The sequence below is a fragment of the Pseudopipra pipra genome, chromosome 7 (assembly GCF_036250125.1).
Source record: "Pseudopipra pipra isolate bDixPip1 chromosome 7, bDixPip1.hap1, whole genome shotgun sequence".
Classification (NCBI taxonomy): Eukaryota; Metazoa; Chordata; class Aves; order Passeriformes; family Pipridae; genus Pseudopipra; species Pseudopipra pipra.
This window is the reverse complement of record NC_087555.1, coordinates 11,057,696-11,083,685: the sequence shown is the minus strand read 5'-3', so window position 1 is coordinate 11,083,685 and position 25,990 is coordinate 11,057,696. Positions and strand designations below refer to the sequence as shown.

Genomic DNA, 25,990 nt, shown 5'->3' with positions numbered 1-25,990 from the left:
AGGTTAACATAGTGCAGGTGAACCACAGACCGGTGTAGATATGGCATAGCCACATCTTGCAGGTGTCTGATGGAGGAGCTCAAACTCTTTAGATTTATAGGCAGACCTGTCACTGTCTATGCTTGCCAGTTTGCAGAGTTACAGAGGAACCAGCTCAACTACCAGAAAATGCAAGAATGTTTTCCATATTCTCAATTTGATAGATGGCATTTGCCCAGCTGAATGACCATTAGTCACTGTGATACCCAAACTCCAGAAGATTCTGCAAACTGATATTATCCCCACTGAGGCTCTTTGGGGTTTCTTTCCATCCTCAGCCCCATACTGTTACTGCTGTTCACCCAGTGCCATGAGACAGTGGAGAAAAAGGCATTGTCTTAAACACAAGGTTTTCAGGCTTTTCAGCATTTCCACAGTGCTTCCCAGAGCAGATCCAGACAAGGAAAGGGCAATTTCTGATATTTTCCAGTCTACAAGAGACCAGAGAAAGAAATTTGGGGGGAAAAAAGTGGGGTAGACATAGCATTACCATCCACTGAGGTTTGGCAATTGGCTTCCATGGACTGGGAGGCAAGCTAGGCAGGGAGTGAGGAGGGACAGGAGAGAAAAGTACGAGGAAAGAGCCCTCCCCAAGCTGACGGCCAGCACGACCGTCAGCCCCGCATGAAGGAGCCACTGGGGCTTGGGGTGGTGGGTCGTGGTAGAGGCTGGAAGGGTTGTGTGGGCAGCCTGCATCCTCTGTGCCCAACTGCCACCCAAAAGTCAAAGAAAAGAGTTTGCATCCCTTCCTCAAAAGCACAGCTCGGGTTGCAAATCCAAATGTATGGGCAAAATGTAAATGCATTGTGACAAGCTGTACGGGGAATCAAAACAAGGAACAAGGAGCGTATGTTTCTTTTAGAGAAATGTCCTTTATCTCGCAGGCAGAACGAAGCGTGTGGCATTCAAATGTTAAGATTTTTACACACTTCATGAAATACTAAAGAGAAACCAAAAAAAAAAAAAAAAAAAAGAAGAAAGCAACAAGAAAATAACCCAAGTCCGTGTCACTTCTCAGCTAGTTTGGTTATTGCTGCTCCTGAGTACTGTAACATATGCACTTTCCCTTTTGAAAATGTATCAAAGTTGTTATTTTGGGGGTGGGATAAACTCTTACCCATGCATATCTTATGTTTTGAAGCCAAGAATGCTTAAGAACCTGCTCTGGATCCGCACATCAGATGCATAAGTGATTAGTGACAAGTGACACAGAAACAGAGAATGTGCTGTGTTACGATGAATAATAAACACGCGCAATTTATGCAGGCAGAGCAAGCGAGGAGATGGCATCCTGCACTTTTTCCATATAAATAATGTGAATCTCTCGGCAATGAAGCCAGGCCGACCAGGGAGTTTCTCCAGCCCACCAGCAGCGCGAGCCGGTGGTGGATGGTGGGGATGGGCGAGGAGGGGTCACCCACCAACAGGACTGCTTCTGGCTTCTTATGGGTCATCACAACTGATGGAAATTAATTGTCTCTCATCTAGAATCAATGCAGGAACAAGATTCACAGGGGGCAAAATTTTTCTTTCTCTGGGAGAAAGGAGCTTTTAGATAAATGAAAAAAAAAAAACCAACTCACTGAAAAATATTCGTGTGGTTTTCTATTTCCTGGGTTTCTGGAGAGCATCACTACAGTGATCATTTTTGAATGAACAGACTTGATTTTTAGATGAAGTTTCTCCAGGAAAGGTGAGCACGTGCCCTTGGGAGGCTGTCATGGCTGAGGAGAGCTGGCAGCAGGTTTTCCAAAGGGCCACTGTGTACCTAGTGGGCACCTTGCCACTCTTGCATTCTCCATTACCAAAACCACACATAACCCCCCCCCAAAAAAAAAGCCAAAGCCAACCAGACGTTCATCCTTAGCCCAGCTCTAGAGTTTTTCCTTGTGTGTGCATCTGCCATGCAGACACATCCTCCTGTAGTCCCATGGACACACAGCCTCCTGCAACATGCCCACTTTACCACCTTCTTTCCTCTGCCCCTTACTGCCCTCCCACAAATAAATCCTCCAGAGAAAAGAGAAAGACGTAATTTTTTTTTAATTAAAAAAATATCCAACTGCTACTAACTCCATTTTTTCCTGGCTGTCCTGGCCTGCCAACTCCGAGCAAGCTTTTCTTTATAATTTTTACACTATCTCTACACTTCCAGAAATGTACGCACTTGGATAAAAGTAGAACTGAGAGGGGAAAATGCATATTCTGTTAAATAAAAAAAAAGTTGGAAAAAGTGTCTAAAAGATGGATGTGTAAAGAAATCATACCCGTACTTTAACTCTGAGTTTGGGTTATATAAACTGTACTGTGGTAATTACCAAGCTCCTCCAGATTAATAAACAATTACCATAGTAACTACATCGTCCTATGAAACCTATTCTCATGAATTTTTAAAGCATAAATGGAAATACATGCCGGTTGAAAAAGTCTTCTATTTATTTTGTCCCTGGAAGACAAGGCAGACAGATCCATTAAAGGATCCCGTCAAGTTATTTCTTCCTCCGCTGGTTACTGCAGCCACACTTCGGACAAGTGCCATATATTATGTACTAACTAGGAAAGCCCATTATGTGGCGCGGGGCCTTGGGCTGGCAAGCAGCGGGGCTGGCCTCGCACCCCGCTCCCCTGGCAGCTCCTGTGCTCTCATGCCTTGTTTCCACAAAGGGTTTAGGTGACATGGTTCACCTTTTTGTTTGCCAAAATTTAAGGGGTTGTCCCTGCTTGCCCACTGGGCTCTTTTTATTTTTCTTGTGGATAATGTGTGAGAAGAGGTTGATGTTGCATGACCACACACAGGAAAGACATCTCCATCAAATATTTGATAAGTTGATAAGACAATGCACACATCCAAATCTAACTTTCCACAGCATGGTGTGCCTTGTTTCCAGCATATCCACCAGTGTCCCACCGGGCTGATCCTACTGCAGGGCATGTCACAGCCTATTTTCCACGTATGGAAAAATCCAGCATGAGCTGCTCTTGTGTCAGTGCCTTGCACCCAGGGCCGTGCCAGGCATGTGGGTTCAGCCACCAGGAAAGGGCTCTCTGCAGCCCCTGTGCCTCTGCATGGTCTCACCCTTATGGGAGGAGGCAGTGAAGATGGGTAAATGCTCCAGCAGAGCAGCACACACCAGGGGCGGGCTCCTGTTATGTGCAAGCCAGCAACATGGGTCCCCCAGATGCCCAGCAGGAAGGGTGTGTCCGTTTGGTATTGCCTTTTCCCCCAAAGCCTGAACAAAGCAGCCCCTCAGTACTGCCCTGCGCTCCTCCTGCCTCTGAAACTCTGAAACGTGCCCTCGCTCAATCACAGGAGGCATCAATGATTAAAAGCAGTCTGTAAGGTGCACCTAAAGTCATTAAAAAAAAAAAAAAAGAAAGGCTTCCTCCTTCCCCAATATCAACCCTTGTATTGTACTATCATAGACAAAAATTTGGTTTGAAAGCTCACACCCGTATTTCGGAGCTTTAACACAGCTGAGCTTGGCTTTACTGCCAAATAACAAGATTATATATCAACCTGTTGATAATTCTGACAGGAAAGCTGAGAAGTAGATCTGAGTTAAAAAATACTGTTTGGCATTTGCAGTAATAGTCTAAACCAAGAGGTGAGACTTTTACGCTTCGAGCTGCTTACTTTTGATAATTTTGATGAGCTGAAATAATATCCCCTCTTTTGCAAGAAAGTATTTCTCCAGAGACTCTGAGAGTTAGGAAAGCCATTAAATCCTTGTGGATTGAAGGTAGAAAAATAAATTGTATGTATTTTAGACTTTGAATGATCTTCCTATAGCAATTTTCGGGGAAAAAAAACTATGAAGAATTCTGCAATTTTAATCTCCTCAGTAGCTTCCCATTACTAAACAAGCAGAACACCACAGTACAAATGTGGATGTTACATGTCATCTTGATCTGCTGCTTTTTTCTTTCATTAAAGCTTTAATGCAGCAATTATGGCTACGTTGCCCTATAAAAAAAGGAAAAGGCAGTTTACTTTAAAAAGTGAAATTGCATAGCCTACTATTTAATTATACACAAATGTAAATGGCCTATTTTTCCATAACTGGTTATTACAGCACTGTTTTACTTTCTGAGTTTTCACAATCTCTAAAACCTACAACGCTTCCTGCTATATAATTGTTTTGCTACATTATTGTTTTCATCTTATTTTTTCTTTTAATGCGAGTGCAGCGGGATAAATCTTGGTTTTAAGCCAGCCAGTACTTCATCTACTTAAGCTTTTATAGATGAAGATTGCTGTAATTATCAGAATACCCGCTTATTTCTGAAGTATTATCTTGGCAACCTGCTGGCATTTACAACCAATTAACAAGCTTTGCCCATTAGTTGCATAAGGGGTATCACAGAGTAAAGCCATTGTGTGCTAATTTTCTATTTTAGATAATCAGTTTGGCCATCCAAAATGGAAAGGGGAAGAAAAGAAAGGTTTGACACCCAGTGGCAGACATGTAAAAATGACTACATGCCTCTCTGAGACAAAGGTATCCAGCAACCGCATGATTGCTTCACTGTCGTCACCACTGGGTTTTAAGTATTTATTCCTTTTGTCTCTTTTGGAAGAGAAAATAGAAAGTACGGCTTCAGCAAAGTAATCATGTCCTCTTTTTATTTTTTAAACAGACTGGCTTCTCCCTCTGTCCTTGAGGGCTTGTAATTTCACCAAATTGTATGAGTGTTAAACACGATTTCCAAAAAAAAAAAAAAAAAAAAAAAAAAGAAAGGAAGAGTAAGCAAGAGAGAAGGAAACCTGTCCGCCAGTGCAAGTCACAGCTTTCCTCTCCTAATCACGGGGCGAACAGAGCCCTTATGCCAAAGGCAGCCCCTCACTCGCGTCGCTGCACCGCACTTGGTTAAAGCCATGTGGCCATGTGCAGGCTGGGGGTTTAACCAGGCGCCGCTATGAGCAAATGTGTTCCCGGCCGTCCTTCAGCCCCTGGCTGCTGAGCTGTGCCAGACCCGGCTGTCTCCTCCCTGCCCGGGAGCATTTTGGACAACAAGCACACACACACACACACACACCCCTCCCCTCCCTCCCCCGGCAGGATGCTTGCTCGGGCAGTAATGCTGGGCACTTCCCCCTGAGGAGAGGGGAAAAAAAAGCTGAGAGAGTCTGGGTGATTTTTCTAGGCATTAATCTTTGGTTAAGGCACTGTTTGCTTTCCCTGCTCCTGGTGCAGAGCCTGTGATCACAGAGCTGCATCCTGACGTACGCATTCCCACCAGATCCATCTCCAGAGCTGCCCCATGAGCACCGCAGCCCCGTTTATGCTACCCCATCCACACAGCATTTGGTTGGGTCCTGTCTCAGGCACAGGCACCATAAACCAAAGCTGGCACACAGGAGAGCGGGCACAGCTTGCAGCACTGACCCCACACCACACCAGCCCCTGCTTCCACCTTCCCACCCCATCCCTGCTGCCACCTTCCCACCCCATCCCTGCTGCCCAACCAGGCACAAGGCTCAGGCTTCCTTGATCTCCCACTGACCCCAACTCGTGAGCTTGGCCCTTCTACTCATCTCCACCCCTTCTGCCTGGAGCAGCCAGGACCATAAGGGCCTCCTCCCTGCCAACGCTTGTCCCACACCCCACCCCATAGCAATGGGAGAAACAGGTCCCAGATCCTGCCTAGGGAGTCTCAAGGTAAATAACTACCAAAAAATGATTATGCTGGAGGCAACAGGGCTTACCCATTTAATTGTATATAGAATTAGATGTTAGACCTGGTATAGATGCTTGCATTTTGTAATAAGGATAGGAACTAATCAGTTTAAAGATGAGCACAGTCCTTAAAGCATGGTTAGATCCCATTTACTCTATTGAACAGAACGGGTGGATGGTTCATGCTGTAAAAGGGTTTTATAAAATGTAGCAAACTGTACAATGACATGTTTTATTTGCCTCCTGTGGTTTAGATTCATATTTTGCTTTAGCATAAGTTAAACAAAATTAAGACTATGATTATGCTAAGAGGATGCAGCCAGTAAAGATAGAAAATGTTGAACTCCTCAAAGTCATAAAGAATTGTCAACTGTGCAATTAGTAAAGAGTGAACACATACAATGAAGTCTATTAAGTCATAAATGAATGAGAAAAATGTAGTGCTTGGCAATTTAATGTGTATATTTGTCTTAATTATTTTAAATTAATTGCTATTGGCTACAAGCATTAGAAAATTTACAATTTAAGTAAGGTACAGCATAAACCCTCCTATAAAGTGAATCTAGTTAAATAGCCAACCAATTTTAAAATTATTTAGGCTACTGAAAAGAAAGAAGTAAGAAGGGTTTATGAGCAGAGTGCTGGGAACAGCTCTAAGCTCCTCACAGCTGGTCTCCTGTGATGCTGTCCCAGGCTTGAGCACCTTGAAGCCCTTCCACTGCTGGCAGGGAGGACAGATCAGCCCTCTCTCCTGACACCTCCAGCATCATGAGGAGACCTCACAGATGTTCCCTTTCTGGGCACCTCTGGACAGTTTTCTCCCAGACTAGGCCTGGACTCACAGCTGCTCACAGCCCTTGCAGTGGGACAGCACGCCATCAGCCCACACACCACCAGCAGAAGGCCGTGACCTTTCTCCTCTGCATGGTCATGAGAAGATTATTTTTGGAAAAAAATTATAAAGTGTTTTTTTCCCCAGTCCTTCACTCCTGAATGACCCCTGAGAGATGCAGCTCATCACAAGCTAAAGGAAAACATTTTTGTGAATGGCTCATATAATACACAAGTACCTTTCCAGTGTAGTAGTTTGTCCAGAGGTGGCTGAGGTGCACTGTGTGCCCAGTCTCTGTGAGCAGCAGAGTGATGTTCTGCAGAGGTGTCCCTGTGCCCCCCTGGAGGAGGCCTCTCCAGCTGCCTGCAGGGCCCCGTGGCACAGCTCCTGGCACCAAAGGGCTGGTGGGCAGTGCAGAGAACCGCTGCCTGCTATCAGGCTTTGCACTGTCTCCTTGGGGTGGTTTCGGGGAGCTACAACCAGACAAGGATGGGAACTGAATGAGGCAAGGGATGTTGCCCAAAAGCAAACATTTCAGAAAAGTCAACATGTTTTTTTTCTGATGTTTTGTAAATTGAAAGCTTCTATTTCCTGTTCTGCAATGTGATTTGGAGATCACTTGTAGTCACATTTCACTTCCTTTTCAGAATAAAGATGATTAGAACCATAGGATAGATACCAGAAGGTATGCCCTTTTTCCCAAGTTTCCAATTTTCTAACATGGAGGAAAGGAAACTTGTATTATAAGGGAGTTTCTTTTAAAGTCTCAGGTGAAAAAGCACTTATTTGCCCAGTTCCAATTAAGCCATTCCCAGTCAAGATTAGTGTGCCCCAATAGCCTTACCAAGTTGATGATGGGGCAATTGGAAAAGGGGTGAGCGGAAAAATTCTCACCAGGGAGATGAAACAGTACACAAACTCCCATTACATGTTCTACATCTGCAAGGAAGGAGACACGTTCCTCCAGGACTCTAATCTCCATCACTAATATTATTATTAAATATTTACGCACTACCCTAAGTTTGCATGACACTTTACAGAGATAAAAGATGCTCTCTTTGCACTGAAGATCTTACAGCCTACATCAGACAGAGAAAGCAAAGTTAGCAGAAAAGGAGACATAATGAAGATTAAGAAAAGGATCTAATGCTGGTGACCCAAAAGCATTTTTATATTGTAACAGCACATGGGACTAGGGATGATGAAAGCTTATGGCTTCAGGGCCCATTTTGCTTTTAGTAGCCGTTAAACCTCCTTTCAGACTCACAGTGGTCATGTGGACCTATTTCTCCACATCTTTGACCCAAACAAAGAAAATAATTATGTCTTGTAACCTCTAGAAAAATACTTTTTTCACCTGTTTTTTTCTAAAGAGAAGAGATGTCAGGCTGAAAGAGTTCAGCAGTGCATTATTCCAGGCTGCACAAGTGGGAGAAAGGGCTACACACTGCACCACTGAGCTGAAAATAGAAATATGAGTGGCTCAGTCCTTCAGCTTGGGTTTTCTCCACTTTGATTAATTCCCTCACTTCATTTTAATTTCTGACAGCGCAACTAGAGAGCCACGATGAATCAGCCTTCCCTGTCAGACACACTGGGCTGGGATGGCTCTAGCCTTTAGCTGAGGCCGAAGAGATGCAGCAGCAGGAAATCAAAGCAGTGAAGGTGGAGAAATGGAGATGCCCAGCACAACTCTACTTGCTCAGGGCATGGGGCGGGCACATGCTCAGCAGATTACAGGGAATACACCTCGACAGGAATGACGCTAAAAGGAAAGGATAACACCAGTTCTATAGTCTGTAAAATAACAATTTTTAATGTAGACATCGCTACCTTGGGGAGCCAAGCCAAACCCAATATTAAGCTGCAGCAGGAGGATGCCTCTCTCCTGCCTCCAGGCACGGAAGGGAGCTGGCAGCCCCAGCAGGAGCCAAGCCCACTCTGCAGCGCTCCCTCTGCAGCGCCGCCCCCAAAACTCCCTGGCACTGGGGGACTGCTCAAGCAACAGCAGCAAGGGCAAGGCCACCAGGCTTAGGGACAGCAAGTGGCAGTCAAAGAAGGGAGGTGCTGGCACTTTCACCAGAGGGGGTCCAGCCTCCCCAGCTCAGGTGGCCAAAACCCCTTCTGGGTCTCCACCATCCACTTATTATTTTCATTCACAAGTTTTGTGATAAAAAAAAAAAAATAATTTTTCTGCCTTTTAAATTTTTTTAAAGTAATCCTAGTCGAATCAATGACAATGACAGATTTCCCTGGGTTTCCTAGAAGATACACATTTGTCGACTGACCCGAGGCCCCGTGCAGAGAGAAGCAGCAGCAGACATCATGCCCCCTGAGACAACAACAGGCAGGACACGCAGGGCAGAAGAAGTGCAGTCTAAGGCATATAGCAATACAGGTCTGCAGGCCCACGCATGCACATGTACACACACATACATAGGCACATATATACACACACACATATACATTTACATGCTCCTAGCAATTCAGTTAGATTAATTTGCTTTGACTATTCCATTATTTTCCGTGTATAGTACTTAAAGAATCAGGTTAAGCCTTCTGCAAACAATGCTCCTTTACCTCCACATGGGTGTTGTGAGACTTTAATTAATGTTTTTAAAGTGCTTTCAGATCCCCAGAAGAAAAGCACTATAGAAGTGTGTAGTCTGATTATTTCATAGCATACAAAAGTAGAGGTGAAAAGAAATATTCTCCTCCTTACACATAAAACTACTGATCTCAACTCCTGCATTTAAAAAACCCCAAGATGTTAAGAAAGAAAAGAATTCTGACCATGAACCTACTTCAGGCTTCCCCTTTGCCTTTTTCATCTGATTTCTGGTTGAGTGAAATAATAAGCTATTGTATTGCTGTAAACTCTTTGTAAGGAGGTTTGACTAAGACAACAGAGTTCAGTGCCAGCAGCTACTCTGATCATTCTTTTAAATGGAAATTTACCGTCTGCTGCATCACATGGAAAAAATATAGAACTATTTTTCACAGCTTGTTCACTGAACAGATTATTGGAGGGAAGAAAAAAATAAAAAGGCTTCATTTTCTACAGATCCCAAATCTCAGCGTAGAAAGTCTTGGCAATTTCCTTTTGAGAGGAGACAGATTTCACTTTCACATTGATTTAACAATGAGAAGTGCGTCCAAAATGAGGGCCTGATTCTGAGCATTTAAATGGTTAGCCATAGCTGACTCCATAGCTTATCTATGGGAGCAAAATTACTCACATCCATAAGCCTGTGTAGGATCTGGTCCTAATATAGAATCAGTTCTTGATGTCATAAAATCTTTTTTAACAGCATCTTGTGTTACATTTAATTTATTTCACATGGCCTCATAAAATAAGATAAAAGCTTGTAAGTCTAAAAGTCATATTAAAAGGATGGAAAAAAACCCAACCTACTGTCTATTCATGTTTATTAAGTATTATCTTTGTGCAACTTACATTGTTTTAACTCCAGAATTTCCAAATTGTTTCTAATCCTAACAGCAGTCATCAAGAGCTGCCAGTGCACGATGTAAACAGATTACAACACACCCGCTTTTTGGAGAAGAAACTCATTCCCAATGCTCTCTACAGACAGGTTGCCCCTTTTAGCTCATGCTAGCAGCAAGGGCCTTACAAAAGTGCCTTCCCTCTCACTTGAGCAGGGCACGGACAAATGATGTCCTTGCCCTGCCTGGTCCTGGGAAGTACAGCGGTGTGGTCTAACTTCCAAACTGAGCCCAGGAAGCTCCAGGACAACAGGCACAAGAAACACCAACTAGTACTAAGCATGGTTTAATCTAATAGTGGCCTAGAGAGTGCACAAGCAACACTCCACTTCATCTGTTCTTTAATACAGAAAAAGACTTCTGGCAGAAAAACGTCTTTGGGGCCAGAAAGGCCTCACCCTTCTTTAAACGGAGGCTGTGGAGTGCCTCCCCTCCAGCACTTGAAGTGTACTTTCTGCTTCAGTACCAGCAGGGGAAGGACAGGACTGCAGCCATGGACCCCAGGATTTAGGGTGAGCTCACCTGAAGCCCAGGGAATGTGGCCAGGAGGTCCCAGGAGGCATGCATGGTAGTCTGTGGTGTGTGAGAGGAGAAGTATGTCCATGGGTGTAGCTTGGCACCCACAAACTGCCCACAGGAAAAAAAGGCTCCTTTTTCAGTCTTTGAGGGACAATGCTTCTGTATGCTGGGAGGTGGATGGATTCAGGGATGCAAGTCAGAGGATGATCCTGATCTGCCTTTAGGGCTCCCAAAGGTGTGTGTGTGTATCTGGGTGGTTGGGTGCTCCTCCAAGGTTGGCAGGAGGCAAACAAATGCCAAATGGGGGCATCTTCCTATTCACAGCACGGGTCCTTTATTTTTGCAAATGTATAACATAATTTATTATAAAAGTGCCTTCAGCGTCTCAGAGCATGTCAGTGACCTTAGAGAGCTACTGGCAGGAGTACTTGTTTGCCAACAAGGAAAAAAAAATGGTAAAAATAAAAAAATCCCAGTATTCTGGGGTATGAGCTGAGGTAATGTTCCATTAAAAAAACAAACCACAAAACAAATAAAAACACACACACACAGATAACTTGCCCTTTTTGTCAGCTCATGTTTCCTTAGTTTATCAGTTATAACCATTACCATAAGAAAATGATGAGCTCTTACCTGATGCTGCTGTTAGCAAAATGGCTTCACTACCAGAAGGCCATCACAGACTGTCAGTGTTTTAGGAACCAGCAGCAGTCCCACTGCCTTTCCCCCAGGAAGCACAAGCCAGAGGCAAACCCAAGGGCAATGCAGTAAACAAACACTGTGCTTCCAACCTAAGTCCTGGAAAAGAAAAGTTACTTTTGATGAAATATAAGGATTCCTGAGGACAACTTTCAGTAAAGATAAACTTTAACCATGATCTGACACAACAGTCAATAAATAACTTCAAGATAATCGCACGTACCGCTTTGGTAGGCATGGTCTAACCCAGGCGGAGATGCTTTTAGAACATGGCTGTTGTCACCAGCCCTTGATATTTTTCTTGCGAACCAGGCAACATCCACATTGAAAAACCTACGCCACAGCTGTCAGGGCTTCTCTCCAGCAGATAATTAAATTCCATTGTGACAAGTGAGCTCAAGTTTAGTGACACCATCCCTGCCAACCAAACAAGAATGAGAGCCATCAGCTGCATAGTCGTTGATCGCTTTGCTGAAAGAAGAGGTGTCTGCAGTACTTACCAGCATCCTCCCAGGGTAGGTGCTCAGCCCCCAGGAGACACCTGACAATAACATGAGTACGTCTCAAGGGATGATTGCATTTGGATCAGTGTGCTTATGCAGGAAGGCCTGGCAAAAGTGGAGCAAGTCAACAAGTTTAAAGAACATTCAAGATCTTTTCCAAACCAGAAAAAGGCAGGGTTTAGCCTGGGCGGTTGCATGGTAGGCTTGCAAAAGATGAAGCCATTGGTGTTTTCTCCTATAGATTGCCCTCTCAAGTTGCTCTTTTAGGTAAAGAGTTTATTTTTTCCTCATCATATGCACAACACATGTTTTTGTAAGTATGTCTATTTTCCTTAGAATATAGTTTTTTAACGTAGCTTACCCATCAAAAATCAGACTGCACATTAGCTAGTAGCTATTTAACACCCTAATAACTACTAGCTATTTTGCTTCATATATAAATTTGTTATTTCTAAGCTAATTATTGAATTATCCAATTTTAAATGCAGCTAGAGGAAAAACAAGAGAAGAATACCACTTCTCTGCTAGCATCCCAGAGAGACTACCCCAGTTAATAAAGGGTGACCAGGTCTCACTTTTAAGAACAGCATGAGTTTGCTTACTTCGCCCATTGCTCAAGTGTTTAAAGCTAGTATTTATGCTGCAGTAGCTCCATACAGGCTAGGGGGATATCACAGTTCCAGAGGCATACACCTGCCTCAGACGTGCTGTGCCAGCTGAAGAACAGCTCAGACTCCACGCAGCCTCCAAGGTCTCATCCAGTACACAGGAGCCCACTGCTAAGCCAATGGCCAGAAAATGTAGCAGGAAATTAAACCGGGCTCTTCCTTAACCTCAACAAATGGCTCAACCAGGCTTCTGCAGTCAGTGTCTCAAAGTCTCTCCATCCTCTCTAAAAACTGACCACTAGCTCACACTTTCTGATTCAAAGCTGGCTACCCCAGTCCCTGAAACATTCATCACTGGCAGCTGGGCGGGGAGGTCTGAGGCTTGAGAGCAACTAAATACCCAGTGTAGAAACTTAAAATCACGGATAAATTGATTGGCCCCTTTCTAGATCTCATCCTAGGCTCCCAAAGGCTGAGTTTGTTCATCGCCCTATGTGCTTTGCTAGCAGCATTGGCTTCTCTGCTTGTCAACAAGCCGATTTCTGAATTCTCAGTGCAAAAGAAGCCTTTCATGGTTTGGCATCCTCTTATATGTTTATGCTTCTCAAGATATATTCTCTAGCCAAGTCTTTAAGTTCTTACATTAGTCCCCCAGCCCAGACATCAATCTGTTGCTGATCAGGTCTTTTCACATCATGCTGCTTTTATCTGGAATGTTGCTTCTGATGCATTGAAGGAAGCTGATGTTTTTAAGAATGTGGTTAATTATTTTTTTCCTTTTTGTTTAAAATAACACTGAGCACAGCTATTTCTTTCACTGTAAGACTTTAGCAAGAAATTTGCCTTATAAATTCTATTATGCTGGGGAGGTCCTGATTTGCATCTTTGTCCTTGGATAGCGTAGATGCAGCACAGAGGTCCATAGAGATTGATTGATTCCCCCCCCCTTTTATGGTCTACAATAAAAAGTTTCTTTAAAGGGGAAGAAAAGAGAGGCATATGCTTAATATTGAAGAATGGCCTGCTTGTGCTTGATACATTGGAGAAACAGTTCAAGAACACTTCATCCTACTCCAACTATTTCCTGCACTTCTGCCAAGGTTAGGGAAACCTTGGGTTAGCTGCTGCCTGAATACCGCAGACGGGTATCAGGCTGAACAAGTTCAACTGACTGCTTAGATTTTTCATCTTTATTCTTTCTCCTGTTGTCTTCCCACTTTGGCAAATAGAAATCACCTTCGACTTTGGGCGTGGCCTCAGCTGAAAGCACCCAACAAAGAGAATTCCCTGAGAGATGCTGGCTGGGGGGTCAAGGTCCTTCCATTGAGTCCCCCAACTCAGCTGTGCTGGTGATCAGCCAGCTGTTATGAAAATGAGATTCTGTAGATCAGCATGGTCTGGGATCAGGTGGGTAAGAAAACACAACAGCATAGTCTGATAAATGACTGAAAAATTAGACCAAAAAAAAAAAAAAAAACCACGAGAAAAATCCATCTCCCTCATACTTACACTCCCATTTTTTTCACACCAGCTAATTAACACAAAGCGGCAGAAAGAAAAGGTATCAGGCAAGTATGACAAACTTTACCTCATTTTTCATTTGACTTAAATGAAAAACACTGCTGGCCAAAACAATCCTTGGATGCCGATTGGTTTTGCATAAAGCTCCTCTGATGTACAAACCAGAGGAGCAGCACTGGGGTAGAGAACAGACGGATCAAGGGATCCCAGCTCTGAACAGCTGTGGGACAACCAGGCCACCACGACTCCAAATGGAGGGTGCAGTCCTGCTCCTGCCCTTGCTTTGAGCTGCCCCTTACATAAAGAAGCAGCCCATTCACTGTCTTTTTGCTCTGCTCTCGATCTAAGGACTAGAACAACCAAGGGACTGAAAAGACTATTTTCTGTCTAATGTCCTGGGTGACTAACCAGGGTCAAAACCTGAAGCGTTTGCTTAAATTTAGATTTAAACTTTTTTGGCTTTTTTAAACTAGCAAATATATCTGAATACCTGGTGCAGAAATGGCTTGGGTCAGATGATTGTATCATGGAGTAGAACTGGAATGGGCTTTGACAAAGTTACAACCATTCTTATCACTATGGAGCTCTCACAGAATATTTTTGGCGACAACAATATTTTCCTGAACTCATTCTGTGTCTTACACTGAGAGCCACATGGGTAAATCTGACCTGCTGGTCATGTAAAATAAGACAAAAATACAGCAAATTCCTCCTCTAATGATTGTCTTTTTTTTGTAGGAAGAATCATACTAATCACTGCTTTCTCTCACAGGACCATGGCCTGGGCCTAATTTTAAGAGGTTCAGTCATTTAGAGACAGGAAATGGAGAACACAGGGAGGGGGAAGAGCTCAAGCACTTCAGCAGACATAGGAGAGCAACTCCTTCTTCTGTGTGCTCCCTTGGGGAAACTGCAGAAGGCACATTGCCATGGCTACCTACCTTGACAGACAAGTCTTCTTTCCAGGTATTTTGTGGCAGCAGAAGGAACCCCAGTGCCAGCTTTCTTTTTCTCCTCTCTTCCATGAGGAGATGCCAGCAGTGGTTCCTGCTGGCCAGCCCACCTCCTCCCACGGTGCCGGCGCTCACCAGCCCCTCCAAAATCCTCTGCAGATCTGAGGCTGCCCTGCCTCTGCTCCCTGGGAGCTGGTCTGCTGCAGATACCCTGGGATGAGCTGTCACAGTCCCAGGGGACTCTGGGGAAAAGGGCCTGGGCCCTGCTGTGCTGGGGGAAAGCTCAGAGGCAGGAAACAGTGGGAGAAGGACCAGAGAGAATGGGGGAAGAGCACAGGTTTACTGGGGAGGAGGTTTCTGGGAGGACCAGGGTTCACTTCATGATTATCAAGTCAATTTTATGATACCCTTATTTTTTCCTTTCTGAACATTTGTGGTTAGAAATACCCTCATTGTCAGTAACGCAGTTAATGACAAGGAACTAGCAGCTCTGCAGGCAGCTGGCCAGGACGGTGAGGGGCACAGAGAGCAGAGGAGCCATGGAGGTGCCCCCAGCCCTGCCCACCACAGGTGCACCCCATGCTCTGTGGTGAATGGCTCTGCCCAGAGACTGCCTTCGATGGGCAGTGACAGGGCCCAAACAGGGACTGGCCGCCAACAGTCACAGTCACTCCACACCCTCATCCCAGAGCTCCCCACCTGCAAACAACAGCGTGGGGATGCTCACAGCACTGCCCAACTCCTCACAGATCCACTGTATCTCCCAACACTGCCTAACTCCTCTGAAATCAGCGTTCACAGGTCCCCTGTGCCCCCCAAAGGCAGCCAGTGAGGACACGGGAGGAGCTTCCCTGCACAATTCCACCAGCTCTGCCCGGCAGCCCCAGCCCTGCCACTCACACTACACCCCATGAACCGCATTAAACACATACTCATTTAGGGATTACTCAGATGCTGCTCAGTTCTAGGTCAATTTTATTAACTTGAATCTTGTTAAAGTTTAACATAAATATGCTACTATATCACCTGTATATATGTGTCATGATAATTATATGGCTACAAAATTCTTTTAAAATACAAGGGTAAATTAGCTACTACTGCATAATAAAGCCTCACAGACTGCTCTGGAACCCATGCAAAGAAATACAAAGATTCCCATTATCTCTGTATCAGCTTCACATGGAATAATCAACTTATATAATTAAACATATGTACAGATTAATTTCTCTCCAGTTAAAATTTTTGCTTCCTAAAAATGTTTTGTCTAACCTTATCAGAAAGGATAGCATGGGTGTAGAGGGTGAGCAGAGAAAGGAAAGACATCGTATCATAAGAAGCTTGTAATGTTACAAACATGAGAATAAGTGTGGGTTTTTTTAAAAAAAAGCACTGCTAACTTTTCCACATTTTAGCAAACTTTTCAATTAGGATTTCTTCCTGGCTATTTAAATATGCTTAAAGTAATGATTTGCTGTAATTTGTCTTTTTCCTTTGGAAACATACCGTGCTATTGTCAGCTTTAAAAAAGAAGCAATTTTCTGACTTTTGAGATTGAGTAGGTCATGGAAAAATTACTACTGTGGGAGCCTATAATTAAATAGAAAATGCAGCTGCACCTATAAAAAAAACTAAAATTAAGTTTATTCTATTAATACTTGAGTCTTGAATTATATTTGACTCTTCAGACGCAGGTCAGCTCAAACTGTACCTTACCTGCAGAACATCACTAGCTGCACAGCTATTTGCAAAAACAGACTTCATATAGTATCTACAAACATATTGCCAATTATTTGCTGGTATCTGGATTAGATTCAGTGTAGCATGATTGTCATTTACACATGTAATCCCTTTCTTTCCTCTTTTCCTAGGACTGGCACTACATCTTTGGGTGTTGGTTTCATGTTTGGCTTTTTTTTAAGGAAGTCAATTAAAATACATCTATGTAAAATCACTAATATTTATTATAAATTTCACTAGAAGAAAAGAAGTACAGGAAGGGGCTTAAAAAAAAAATTATGTAGTACATCTGAATTGAATAAAGATCTCTTCCCAGCATTTGACTAGTCATGAAATGAAGACAAGATTCTAGACAATACTATGATACAAAACCAGGCTTTGTGTATATATAAAGAAAATTTATCATAGATCCTGACTGAATGTTTACACAGTACCAGTTACAGGCTCTGAATTAAATTCTAAATGAAAATATTGGGAAAAAAATAGTGACCCACGAGAGATTTAAACCATCTAAAATATACAAAATTAACAAAAGCCTCACCAAAAAAAAAAGATACAGAAAGATACAGACAGTTCTGACATCGGATGATAAAAAATACTTGTATAGAAATTTTAAAAGGACTATATAAAATCAGAAGAAGAACAAATCAGTCTAAAATAATGGTATTGATTTTATTTATTAATAGTAATAAAAATAGCTTTTTAATAAATAATTGCATTTAGGATGACCACCTCTCATGATTTTCTAGGGTAATAATAGATGGGATTCTACAGCTCTTTCTTATTGCATGATACTACAGAAATTAATAAACGCAGATGGTCTTTTATATATTATATAATAATTTGTAAATCTATATTTCCTTAAAACCTCCTTTAATTCAGTAAGTTTATGGGTTATTTTTTCCTCTCAATAAATAGGAAAGAAATTATCTTTCTTCTTTTCATCAGTCATTTTCACATGTCCAGGTTTCTGTGCTATTATAATGAACATAACTAAATCCATACAGTTTATATAAATGCTTATACCTTATTTATTACATATAAGAAGCTGAAATCCTTTCTTCATGTGCAAACTCAACTTCACTATTTTTAATACACTTACATATCACATCTAATACAGCTATCCACAACCACTGTGAGAATGAAAACAGAACATCAGAAATGGTAAAAAAAATAAAAATGTGAGGAAACATTATACACAATACAGGAAAGATTTTCTTTTCCCCTGTTTCAGAAACTACTTGTGAGTGAGTGTTCTCGCAGAGAGAGCCCATAAAACCTATATCATCGCGTACACTGCTTGATTAAGCCCAGAAGTGATCCTAAGAACCAGCAGTTTAATTATTTGATTTCACATCTACAGCTTGCTTTCTCTTGGCTGCCTGTTTGGTCAGTGGCATGATTTTTTTTCTTTTTCCACTTCATGTCGTGGAGCTGGATTTCTATTTTCCAGATGCGTATATTCCACGGAGGAAAAGAAAACTGATCCATGAAGTTCCTATTTGCATAAAGCGCAGAAACATCTGTCACAAGATTCTTTTTGGTGGATTGGAAGCATCGGGAGGTTCTGCCGTTGATCGTGTGCCTTAATACTATTGAATTCTGTTCCTGTCAATAGGAGCTCTGAGTGAGGGTGTTTAAAGAGGCAGAGAAAAGAGAGTTTGCTCAGAGAGGACATATTCTTACTATTACTTGAAATGAGTGATCAGTTACGTGATGCTGTCTCACACAAACACTTAAAAACGAGCTCTGCCCCAGGATCAGCAAATTCCCTCTTCCGTCTGATATAAGTTCTTTGCAAATACAGATCTTATAAAGGTTTTCAGTGATTTAATCAGCATCCTGCAGTTGCCTACAATGCACAACAGCTTTTTTTGGTTAAACTTTATGCAATGACTGATCCGTGTAGCAGGGCTGACACTAGAAAGTGCTCGATCTGCTGTGCTGTTTTGAGTTTTGATTTTGGTTTAGGGAATCACATAAAAAATCTTGAGGAAGAATTATCTGTGTCTCAGATCAGGAAAAATTTCATTCTGTTTCTGTATGTATATATAATGCATGACTACAATCATAAATATCAGGTGGACCAGCCAATTCATTCATACAGAATACATAAATAGAATATAATCTCAATGAAATATAATAGCAACTATTAAAAAAAGAGAATGACTATGGTAGGTCAAGTGTTATTTTTAAAAACACTGAAAGTACTTTTAGTAATATACAAAATTCATATTTCTGCATTACATTCTGCTCTTTTTTTTTACAGATGATTTTTAAAATTCACTAGCTCTGTTGATAAAATTGTAAAAACAGATTTTTAGGTTGGCCTCCCCTCTCACATCACTGAGAGTCAGAAATCAGTCTAACTTACAGTATGCAGTGCAAACAAAGTGCTCTTCTCAGATCCTGTGTGTTGTGGAGTTTAACAGCCAATCTGAGAGGAAAATAAAGTTTCTTCACATTTACTATCTACTTATGTCAGAAGTAACATGAAGGTGATCAATACAGCACTGTTCTCTGTTTTCTGGCAAAAGCTCCAAGATAGTCTGTTTCTTAAGGTGGGTCAGCAGAGATTAATATCACATTAGTAACATCTCATTAATCACTGTCAATGTAAACCAAAAAGGTTTTAAACATTTCTTATTCGTAGCTGATCTCTGTAACATGCATGTGTGCTGCTTTTTTTCCCCCCTCTCTCCTTCACACATTCACAGATACCTCAACTCAACCATAAATGTCCAAGTGCAGGAAATACCTCCTCAGGAGCACAGCACAACAGGGTCACAGTATATTGTGAAACAAACAATTGTAAAAATAAGAATTAAAACCCAACAACTGCAGCAGGAGTGATCTTTGCTCCCACACACGTATTTGTGTAAAAACTTCCTCTGGCAGTGGTTCACCAGCAGGCAGTAATCAGCTAAGATACTTCTTTGTAATTTTTTTGTTTCATAAATAATACAGGAGTTTACTAACAGGAAGTTTGTGGGAAGCAACAGTAAACAGTCTAGCAATCCATCTGTTATTGCGGAATGCAAGAAAGCTGAATCAGATTCTCTGCAAGTGGACTATTTTTGTTGTTTGTGCTAGAGAAGATGTGTGGGAAATGGGCATTTAGAGTCATTACTAATGTGAACTCTTGTGGACATCCTTTCTCCCGCTCCTTGCGGAAGGGGATGGCTGGCTGCAACTTCAGCAAGAAGTTCGAGGACTTCTGTGGCTACAGAGCAGCTTATGTGAAACCTGAGCAAGCCAGAGAAGGCACTTGGATCGGATGTGAAATATCCGGGTGACACTTACAAAGGGACTTTTGCTCCCTTGAAATCTATCTCAGAAAGAAAGAAGGAATGACTTCTAAATTAAAACATACATAAACTCGTGTTAGCGCCTTCCTCAGCATCAAGATATTTATCAGGAAGAGGGTTGAAGGGTTGGAGGGAACTGGAGTAGGAAGAAACAAGGAAAAATAAGGTAACGATGGAGGTTGTACTGACAGACTTTCCGTGCCAGCACAAGTAGGGAGTCAAGCAAGGGTGAAAAAAAAGCTAGTATCTTTCCTGAAGACAGACTGTTCTGCTGGCATTCGTCCACCCTTGATGTATTGCTTATGAATAGAAGGCTAGAAAGAGAGCGGGGGCAGGCGTGTAAATTAGTCACTACTACTACAAAAGCAAGCTTTCCTTGCCAGCGGCAAGGCAGTGTCTCACCTCAAAGATTTAACTTGAAAGTGTGCGTCCAAGGCAAAAAGTTGTACTGCCAAATAAATGAAAGTCAGAAGCCTAAGTATAGGATTATACTCTGTGCTAACTAGGAATCACTTAATTTTAACAAGGTAACAAATACTGCTTATTCACAGTATGTCTGAACATCGCGAAGCACTTGGTTTAGAAGAGACAATAAATACACGAAAAAAACCCTCTGTCCAAAACAAAACCTACCAAAAAGATGTATGAAGTTGTCAATAAACAAAAGTGTCAAATTGCTGACGACTGTGCCCGGAGCAGCCCCCGCTGCCGTGCGGGGAGGGCAGTGTCAGCAGCGTGTCCCCAAGTCTTTACAATGGCGAAGTAACGCGTTCGGGAGCCGGCCGACATCCCACGATGCTGGCACCCTCGGGGAGGACCGCGGAAGCGCCGGGCTCGCCTGGCTGGAGGGTCCCGAACAGGGGGAGCCCCGGGCGCTTGTGCTTCCCGTAGGGAACCGCTCCCGCCGCCGGGCGAGGCCGCCGTCTGCCGGCCGCCCGTCTGCTGCCCTGCACGGGCCGCGGCTGCGGGGCCGAGTTCTGCGGGAGGCGGGGAGCGCGGGGAGGGAGCCGGGGAGCTCGGGGCAGGAGCCGGGAGCTGCGATCCCGAGGGATCGGGAGGGTGCGGGAGCCCCGCGCGCACCGGGAGCTCTCGCGGGGCTCTGGCGCCCCCTGCCGGCCCGGCGCGCGCACGGCGGCCGTGAGGGCGCTGAGGGCTCTGCCCGCCCCGAGCGGGGGAAATCCCGGGCAGCGGGATTCCCCGGGGAAAACGGGAGCCACCCGAAGGACTGCAGCCCTCCTCCCAGCCTCTGGCACTGCTTGTGCCACACAGAGACACTTCCGAGCGCGGCCCTCCCATACAGGCTGCCCAATCTCACCAGATTTACCTCAGTTTGGATAAGGAACATCCGTACAGTCAGGGAGGGTTTTTCAGGGCTGCACTGAAGTGCAAACATCAGCAAACATGTTTTTACGTGACAGCATCGCACCATTGCCATTGCAGCCCATAGTGACAATTTTGTTATTATTCCTCAAAGCAGTAAAAGACACTACCTAATAAATGGTAACACAATTCTGGCAGTGTGCTCTGGGATGTCCCTGCTTGAGCAGGAGGGCAGACCAGACAACCCACTGTGATCCCTTCCAGCCTCACCCACTCCGTGATTCTCGGAGTCTGTGAACTGTGAACTATAGTTACGAATTCAGCATTCTCTATGTCAATTAAACCTGGACAATGGGCAGTTACCTAACAATAAAAAAAAAAGGCCAAGCTTTTGATGATTTTCACTGAAACTGGTGTAAAAGCTTGGAAACCCTTATTTTGAAACATCTGAGCCTCTGATGTCAATGACTGCACAGAGCAGTCCATCCTCTCCTCACATGAGCCCCCCAGAAGTGGATCACACAACACCACCACCCTACTGTGGGTTTTTCCATGATGGGCTTGGATCACTGACACAGGCAGTAGTAGGGAAATTGTCAAAATGTGGTTTAGTAAAGCTGTGGCATTACTTCCTATTACTGTCTCCAGCTGTAGCCCAGCACTGGAAACATCAAGTGTTTCCAGCTTCTTTGTTTGTTTGTTTAGGTTTTTTTGAGTATGGTCAAACTATGCTCCTGACTGGTCCAATGCCTTGCTCCTGCCCTTTGAGCGTTTACCTCCAAGTGACAAAGCACAGCTGTGTGATTTTATTGCTTTGAAGACTGAGAAGGATAACATATCTTATCATCTAGATCTCATCTACTTCTGCACAGAAAAAAAAATTGCACAGTAAGAATTGGTGTCATTTTCTAACAATTTTTTTTGTACTGCCTGTATTTAACTCATTTGGATAGAGTAGGGCTTATCTATTTCTGCATCCTGATGGGGTTGATTTCAACACTCACCAGTGTACCAGCACAGCTCAGGTTACTGAGTGAGGTAGTTATGATGGTCTGGGGCTCCACCTAGGCACACACAGCCTCTCCGCAGGAGTAGCTCACTTAAGCATGGCGTGCATTGATGTGCATAATTTTTCTCTTTCTGTAATCAAAAAGAGTCACAGCAAGCTTAGGAATCCAGTGTTCTCTGTCACAAGAAACTGCCATGAAGAAGGGTCTTGATGGTTCCTCTCCTGGGTATCCATTGATATACGTGCTTCTGCAACCCTGGGTACCCAGCAAAACCCATCCAGCAAGTGTTTGATGTTATAGACATTTGTGCACCACAGAAATTATAAATGTGAACTAACTGCAGGCTGACAAAATGGTCCCAAACTGACCAGTCTGGACACAAAGCCTTCCCTTCCTCCCATTCTTGCCAGATATCTTGGCTCCAGCCTGCCAACAGAAGAGTCTAGCATTGGGTGCGACTTGTGCCATTACTTATCTGGATTTCCTGGCAGAGGGCTACCAGATCTGTTCTCTAATGGGTCCAACAGATCAAAACAGATCCAGCACATCTCATTTCTTTCTGAAGGCTCTAAGGGAGAAAGTGACATCACCACAAACATGCCAAATCTTCACCTCCAAAATGCTGAGCCCTTGGTTCACGCTGGCACCAATGAAGTGCAATAACACAAAGGTTGTAGTAGTTGACAGGAAACTTGGATTCTGACCACTTTTGGGCAGCCTGCCTTAACAACCCTGTTAGGTCTCACCTCCAGGTAGCAAAAATAAGGCTACTTCTTGTCCACCTTTCACATGCCTATCTTATCTTTCAGAGGCATTGGCTGAAGCTGCCATTCCTCATGAGAGTCTCTGCTCAGGTAGGTTTATGGCCCCATGGTGAGCTCTGAGGATGCCTTCTGTCTCACTCTCACAACTTCCATAGCAGTCAGTGCTCCTCTCAGCTATAATCCCTGCAATACCTGAAAGGAGGGACTTTCTACAGGGGTCAGAAGCTGGATTCAGGGCTTTAATGGCAATGCAGTCTCTCTCCTTGGACATTCAAAAGACATCTAAAGGTGGAGTAGATTGGATTCCCTGAAGCAAGGTTAATCTGTCATCATAATTACAGAAATGAATGGTCAAAAATCCTCCTTGCCAGACTATCTCCATGGGTGAATCAATATGTATTTTATACCATTCCTGTTACTGCTGTTTCTCTGGTGTTTGCAGGTGAGCTCATGCTGAAAACCACCAGCCTGTCAATTAAAAGTCTTATAGACAGGGACCTTAGAAATCAATCCTAGATTGGAACCTTTGCCCAGTTTTATTGAGTCAGTCATTATGGTATTTCCTCTTTGCCATGGGAAATCCCTGTCTCTCTAGTTACCTTTTCATTCCAGTTTTGTGCCCAATTCAGTTACCTGGTTCTTACTACTTTCTCTTCTGTTCATGGTGAATAAAACCACTTTATCCATGGAACAGTATTTCCTATGGCTTTGAAGATAGTGAAGCTAATTTAAAACACACACACACATGGATCCATGTCTGCCTGCACACACCTGCAGACACACACATGATTAAAATTCAGTCCAGGAGGAAAACTCTGTGAACAGGAAATCATGACACCGTGCAGCAGGTAACAAAGCAAAGCCTTACTGTAAACACCTGGAAAAACAGATGCTGAGAGGGTGTGAGCCAGAGGCTGGGAATCACACAGATCTCCTTTGTATTTCATAATAGAATTCTAGACAACACTGGGCAAAACTGGCCATAAAAAGTCATAGCATGGGGAGAAGCAGAAAAATCTACCGTGGTCTACAAGACAGACCACAGGCTCACTGAGATCTTTGCCAAGGAAGGGAGTTTCTCCCACTGAAATAGAAAATTGAGTTAATAGCAAGTAGATTATAAAGGAATATTGTCTCCTTGCTCACGTCCATGGAATAAATGCAGTAGCTCTTGTTGACATGTGCCCTTGAAAGACATATGCTGGTTTACTAGGAGAGAAACTAAGGGTTCAAATGCTGCCTTCAAAGGAGGGCTTGGGTGGGATCAGAGCCCCAACATTTCTGACAACCTGAAGCTCTCGGAGATGCCAATAGAAATTCAAGGTGCTCAGCATATTATTAGAGGAGCACAGAACCCACAGCACCAAGACAGAAGACAACTCTTTGCTGCTTGACATCAGAGCCTCTGGCACCAAGCAGGGAAAGAATGAAGCAAAGGAAACACAAATGCCTTTGTACCAACAAAGGAAGATCTGTAGAATAGTGTCAGTGGTTTCCAGGGTTAGGAGTGGAAAACTCATGGTGACTCTTCCAGGACCTTTGACTCTTGTATTATGTTCCCACTTCTAGATGCCCTGTGGAGTGAAGCCACATAAACTCTTGGAGCCTTACAAACTCCAAGAGGCTGCCCAAACCTGCCTACATTGTCAGATCTTCTCCAAAAGCCACACAGCCAGAATGACTCCGGCATGTACTTGCTCAAGCATAGTCCTTCTGCTCTCCATCTCTTTTTTCTCCTGAGAGAAAGCCAACCAGTTTATATTCTCTGCCTGATAATCTGTCCTCTTAGGTTAACCATGAATTCAAATATTGGAATGCTTAGAAACAAACAGAAAATGTAAGAAAGTTAGCTAAAATAGGTTAAATTCAAGATGGGTATCTGAAGATCTACTACACAGTAGCAAACAACAGAAACCAGCAACACAGGTTGTCCCTATAGGCACTGATCATTCTTGACTCCTAAAGGCACCAGGAGCTGTTTGATGCTTCTGTATCCCTTGTAAAATTAAGATCAGTACTGATTTAGAGGGTGCTGATGTAGCCAGACCTTAATTTGATCGGGCTTAACTGTCCAGCACTTAAGAGTGTCCTGCCCTCACAGGCCAAAGTGTAATAGTCCAAAGCATTTAAGTCTTCTGTGGGCAGACAGCTTTTGGGAAAAGACTTACCAAACCAAGGCCCCATGGCCTGGAGATCAGCTCTTCTGTCTTCACCCTCATCTGCTCAGCTTGCTGTCACATTGTTGCTGAGGTCAGCTCTTCCCCAACAGCTTTGCCGAAATCTCTTAAATCACTTGAATTTTTTTAAGACATCCAAGACAAACAGTCCCAGAAAAGGGAACTGGGACGGGGAAATTATTGACATACTTACTGACAAAGAATAGATTTTCTTGAGAATTGAAAATATATTGCTTCCAGTTTGGTTACTCACAGAAAGTGCTGCTGGGAATGCACCAGAAATACATACTTACATGTTCTTTACTCTCAAATAATGGCAAATACAACCAGCACTAGAGATGCTGAGCACTGATGTGTATTTTCTCCTCCTGGTAGTATAGCTCTGAAGTAGGAAATATCCTGTTGAAAATACAAGGCATTTATATAGGTGGCATGGATGCAGAGAGCTCAGTGCTTAAAGAAAAACATCAGGTTTTTTTAGTGACAAACAAACAGGCACATTCCTAAAGAGCAAGCTTAGGGCATCAGTGTAGTATCCCTGTGTGTCGCCTGCAGCTAACGTGGGACAGGGTTAAATATCCCAAATGTGCACATCTATCTACAATTTACATGAAATACAGTAATTAAAATTGTGTATTCTCAAATAAAGGAATAATTACCTGAAAGTCCCAAACACCGTAACAATAATTTTAAATGTTAATCTAGTAAATGTTTATAACTAATTTTGTTTTACAGTCTTGTGGCATTTCCAATACAATAGTTCCATACAGAGCCTGAGTTAAAAGAAATAAAAAATTGCCAGATTTTCACAGCTT

General features: G+C 43.2%; 1 long non-coding RNA gene across 1 annotated transcript in view; it reads right to left on the bottom strand.

The window, feature by feature from the left end:
* The window catches only part of LOC135417019 (uncharacterized), a 58,412-nt gene extending 47,015 nt beyond the window's left edge, over positions 1-11,397 (bottom strand). Inside the window, exon 1 of the long non-coding RNA XR_010431865.1 lies at positions 11,209-11,397. This is a non-coding gene — a long non-coding RNA (uncharacterized LOC135417019). The remainder of the gene's footprint in view (positions 1-11,208) is intronic.
* Between the last annotated feature and the right edge of the window lie 14,593 nt (positions 11,398-25,990).